The sequence below is a fragment of the Micromys minutus genome (genome assembly GCF_963924665.1).
Source record: "Micromys minutus genome assembly, chromosome: 1".
Lineage (NCBI taxonomy): Eukaryota > Metazoa > Chordata > Mammalia > Rodentia > Muridae > Micromys > Micromys minutus.
The window spans coordinates 253,620,681-253,626,680 of NC_137969.1; positions in this window are offsets into that span (position 1 = coordinate 253,620,681).

Below are 6,000 nucleotides of genomic sequence, written 5' to 3' on the forward strand. Positions count from 1 at the left end.
CCCACTAGCCACTCAGACCACTCTCCTTCCACCTGGCTTTCCCACGGGAGAAGCACACCTGTGTTTATAAAGTCGGTGTTATTCTGGTCTTCATTAAAGCTGCTAAGCCAGTCTGCAAGCTGGGTTCTCAGGCTTGGGTAGCTGACTCACCTAGAGCGCTAATGAAGAACAGAGACCCGGGCTCCTGAACCAGGATGGCCGGTTCCTGGTGAATGCCCCAGGCTGAGAACAGTATCGAGCAACAGGCCTCAGCAGGGAGAGGTGATTGCAAGAGGGGGCAGGCCCCTATGCTACTGAGCTTTCGAGATGTTCCGAGCCTCCTGTCCTGGAGGAGCCCATGACACAGCTGGCCCCTCAGCCTCCAAGCCAAGTAGATAACCTGAGTGAGTCCCTGCACAGGATACTCTGAAGGCATTCACTCATGCAGACACTAAATAGGAAATAATTAAGGATTAGCCTTCAGGCAGACTGATGAGAGAGAAAACACATGTGAAATTTTTATGTAAAATAAGCTACCGAGACAGATGTGGCCTGCATGGTTCTAACCCAGGCTCTCAGAAGGCAAAGCAGGAGGAGACAGTCTGTTTCATTGAGGGAGCTCCAGACCAGCAAGGGCTACATTCTGAGGCTTTGGTTTTGAAAATGTATGCCTACATATAAATGATATATAGAACATATGCACATTAGTGAAACAAAAAAAAGGAAAACCTGAGTACTCCTATATTTAACAAGACTTAGAAATTTAAGTTAAGATGTTTTGACATTCATTTATTTTTATTCTATGTGTATGCCTTTTGCTTGCTTGTAGTCTGGACACCATATACGGAAGGACCCACAGGGCCAGAGGAGGGTGTCAGATGTCCTTCGACTCCTTTCCATCTTGGGACTGGAGTTGCACACAGTTGGTAGTGGCCATGTAGATGCTGGGAATTGAACCCAGGACCTCGAGAAGAGAAGCCAGTGCTTTTAACTGCTGAGGCTTCTCTCCAACCGGAAATGACAGCTTAAAACCTCCTAACAAAAATTTCAGGGATGTTGGGGAGGGAAGGAGGGAACAGGAAGGACCGATTTATATCTTTAGGGGGTTGATAGGAATTAGTTCATGATCTTGACTGTGGTAATAAATGTTTTAAAAATATTACAATTGGGCTAGAGAGATTGCTCAGTGGTTAAGAGCACTAACTGTTCTTCTAGTGGTCCTCCTGAGTTCAATTCCCAGCAACCACATGGTGGCTCATAACCAACCATCTGGGATCTGATGCCCTCAGAGTGACAATGTACTCATACATAAAATAAATAAATCTTTTAAAAATATTGCATTTAATTTACTTGTTCGTCTATGTCTGTGTGTACATGGTGGTGGGTGGGTATGTAGAGGCCATAGGACGACCTGCAGGAATTGGTACTTTCCTTCATGTAGGGTTTGGGGATTGAACTCACCTTGTTAGACTTGGCAGCAAACACTTTTACCCACTGAGCAATCTCACCAGCTCTATTTGGGTTTGTTTCATTTTGAAACATTGTTTCACTATGTAGCCCCGTCTAGGAACAGGGATCTTCCTAAATCTGCCACCTGAGTCCTGGGAATACAGGCCAGTTCTACACCACCAGCCTTGCCAATGAATAGTATCCCACTGTGTGAGGTGAGGCTTCTTTTATTCTTTGGCGCCCCCTCCTTTCCTGTGGCTGTTCTTGCCATCCCTGAGCTGAATCCTCAGTCAGCTTAGACCATCCTCTGCCTCTCCGTTTCCCAGTGGTGGCACAGTGGTCACAGTGGCTCCTGCAAAGCATTTCCATTTTGAACATGGGTACTGGAGTCAGCTCCATGTGGACAGCTTTTCTGGAGTCCTTGCAAGAGACTGTGCTGAGCCCTGGCAGCTAACTGTGGTCTTGCTCTCTACAGACCTATACTCAGAAGTGTGTGTGACAAGCTTGGTTCAACCCTGTGAAGCAGGAGCTTAAGTTCTGTTCTGTTCTCTGACACCATGTTGTCTCTCTGCACAGACAATGTGACCCCCTCTAGGGCTCTCCCTTCTGGAGTTGATGCCCATAGCTCTTTAGGCAAGAGGTTGGGGCAGGTACCACATGGACCTACCTCCTTAGCCCCAGTCCTTCTGGGATCTCTCTCTTGGTGTGCTCAGTTTTGAATTTGTTTTTCTATGAAGGCTAAGCCGCGTTCCTGCTATTATATTTTGCCCAGAGTGAGAGTCTTCCTTTGTATCTCAAGAACACAAATGCTTACTTCTGCCTTTGGGCCCTTCTCTCCTAAAGCTATTTTGTCCTCCTTTGGGGCATGCCAAGGTTGCAAATGTACCCAGTGGGCTCTCACTTTGAGCTGTTCTCCACCGGGCTCCTGTGCTGTGTTGGGTTCTCCTGAGGCTCAGATGGGCCAGCTGGCTTCGGGGCAAGCCATACGCCCTCCTCTCCACCACTAGACAACAAGGATTCAGGAGTATATCTGACATGCACAGTTTCCCTAAATATCGAGGCGGCACAAGTTTAACGAGAAAGCAGCCTATAGCAGTGTCTGCCCAGTGATGCCCAGGAGGCTGAGCCAGGGCAGGCAGAACCAGTCAATGCAGACAGAGCTGGTGTAGGCAGAGCTGGTACAGTCCTGAGGAAGGTCTCAGACAAATCCCGCCCTTGCCTTTGCTAGCCTTCCTTTATCTGAAAGATATTCACCCAAATCCCCCTTGTGAATGCACAGTGCCTTGGGCAAATACCCCAGAGCATAGGCCAGGGCTATATTGGTTCTAGGTCACACCGGTACTGTAATTGGCAAAGTTGGACTTGTTTGGTCTTTTTTCTCTTTACCTCTCTAATGTGCACATATGAAGATTTTCCATCGAGAGCTGCTTTGGTATTAAACCACACGTGGTGATGACTCGTGTTCCTTTGTAATTCCACTGAGATGTCTCTGTAAGAGACACAGAAATACACTGTATCTTTGATCTGCACATTGAAGGTGAACCTTTTCAAAAAGGATCTAAACAAGGATATGATTTTAAAAGTCAAACTGATGGGACTAGGAGGCTGGGGATGACTCAGAGGAGAAAGTGTGCGCCTCGGAAGCACAAACACCAAATCCAGATTCTCAACACCTACACAGAAAGCTGGGTGTGGTGCCTTGTGTTTGTAGCTCCAGTGCCGGGACACAGACAGGAGGATCTTTGGAGCTCATTGGCCAACTGGTTTAGCCAATGGCTGAACACCAGGTTCAATGAGAGACCCTGTCTCAAAAACATGAGGTGGGCATGGGGCTGGGAGGATGAGTTCACTGCTAAGAGTATGTATTATTCTTTCAGGGGAACAGGGTTTGGTTCCACACACCAATATCCAGTAACTCACAGCCACCCCACTACTTCAACTTTAAGGCTCTGACGTCTGCGTCTGGCTTCTTCTGGCATGCACTCATTTGCCCATATCCAAGCACATAGGCATGCACATAATCAACAGAAACATAAATCTTTCCAAAATAAGGCGGGGTCTGAGGTGAGGGCTCAGTAGTTATGACTAACAACTTGAATTTGAATCCCGGAGCCCATGTGAAAAGCCAGATGCAGCGGCGCACATCTGTACTCTAGTGCTCCTGCTGTGGATGGGAGGCAGAGACAGGAGAAGCACCTGGAAGCCCGTGGGCCAGCTCTGCAGTATGCAGCACAGCGGCAGAAACAGAGAAGGAGCCCGCCTCAAACAGAGTGGAAGGTGAGCAGCAACAAGAAAGTTGTTGTACACATGCACCAACGCAACTCACAAGCATTCGTGGACACACACACCTGTCACCTCTACACACCTGCCAAGGCAACTCACAATGCATCGTTCACACATGCACACACACACCTGTCACCTCTACAGGTGCACCATGGCACTCACACATGTATTGTTCACATGCACACTTACTCGCACACACACACACTTATGTGACCAAATTGTTTCAAGACTTAAGGCTTCTCATCCCCTTGCTCTGTAGCCCTCTCTAGGTCCAGCCCTGGTGGCCTGGGTGACCCCTCCACTCTGCTTTCTCTGATTCACACAGCTTAGTCTCCCTGAACACTTTCCTCCCCAGTGTTGCATGCTGGGCTATTTCTGTCGGTTTTCATCCCTAGCCTACTTGCACACTGCGCTCACAAAGCTGCACTGGATTGGCATTTCCTCCCTCCGTTCTTCTTCCCTCCCGCCCTGCCCAGGGCTCCTCCGACTTCTTGTTTCAACTAGACCCGTATGGACTTTAGCACAATGAACCCTGACACACCAGTTCCTCACCAGCTTGAAATTCCCTTTGTCTCTTTCTTGGGCACCGCATCTCCTCAGTTCCATAACGGTTTTCCTTGGGTGGTTAAACGGGAGCTCATCTTCTAAGAAGTTGAAGAAAGGGAAGCCCTCTGATCTTGTCTTTATCCACCTCCACACACCTCCACTGATGGTCTGACCGGGTGTGGAATCTGCTTCCTTCGGCTTTGGAAACTGCTGTTTCCTTCCACTTTCAGCTGCTGCAAACTGTGACGTCTGAGCTCCTCCCCTCAAGCCGGATAGGACCTTCAGTTCTTTCTAACATTTTTTAAAAGATTTTTATTTATTTTATGTATGTGGATACATAGTTGCTGTCTCAGACACACCAGAAGAGGAGGTTAGATCCCATTACAGATGGTTGTGAGCCACCATGTGGTCACTGGGAACTGAACTCAGGACCTGTGGAAGAGCAGCCAGTGCTCTTAACCGCTGAGCCATCTCTCCAGCCCTCTAGCATTTTTTACAAACTTTACAAGATGCACACTTGGTGTGCTAGTGTTGAGGAAGCTTTGCTTATGCCTGAGTCACATATGTGTGTATGTATGTATACACACACACACACACACACACACAGAGGCATTTTCTTGTTCATCAACTGTTCCTTCCTATTCTAATATGGCAGGTCCTCTTCCTTTTTAACTTTTGTGTGTGTCACTGTCACATATGTGGTATTCACAGGGGCCAGAAGGCATCAGATCTCCTGGAACTGGAATTACAGGCAGGTGTGAGCTGAATGTGGGTCCTGAGACCCGAACCCTGGTCCTCTGGAAGAGCAGCCTGGACCCCTAACCACTGAGCCATTGCTCCAGCCTCTCTTCTTCCTTCTTTTTAAACTATTTTTCCTTTACCTTTTTCGAAATCTCTTTGGTCTTATTTTTTAATTAAAATTAATTTACTTCTTGTGTGTGAATGTTTTGCCTGCATGTCTGTATGTGTATTACATACATACCCACAGAGGTCAGAAAAGGGCTCCAAATGCCCTGGCACTAGAGTTACAGATAGTTATGAACCATCACGTGGGTGCAGGGAATTGAACCCGGGTCCTCTGCAAGAGCAATAACGACTCTAAACCTCGGAGCAATCTCCCCAGCCCCATGTTTTATTGATCTCTCTCTCCCCCACACTTTCTGCCTCTCCCCCACCTGAGCTATTGTATATGTGTTACTCAGATGCATTGTGTTTGCTCTGTGAATTGTGTCTGTGCTTCCATTAACGGAGTTCAACATCACCGCTTCATTCAGGACTGGCAGAGCCACAGGGAATCACAAGCCCCAGGGGCATGATTATCCTTGCCATGGTCAGCGGTGTTGCCTGGACCCCTCAGTACACACTCACCCAGCCATCAGCTCCGGCTGCCACCAGGATCTAGAACGCTAATACCACTACACACTTATACCAAAGCCACAGTTCCAAGGCTGCCTTCACACCCAGCCATAGTGAGCTCCCTGAGATAGTGGTACCCAGCAGGGCTATGCAGGGAACAGTAGACACAGTGGTGAGATCTTTGGGCCACGCATCTGTGCTAGGGTTTCCTCAAGGTTTCCAGATTGTACCGTCCGTTAAAGTGGATGGAGAGCTGGGGAGGGCTCTGACCACCATGTCTCCCTTTCCACTGGACACTGCCCATTCAAAGATGGATACTAAGCTCAGATTTGGAGTATAGAGGGACACAGGAAGAAGTCAGAGGTCTTGGGTGGGGGAGAGCCAGGC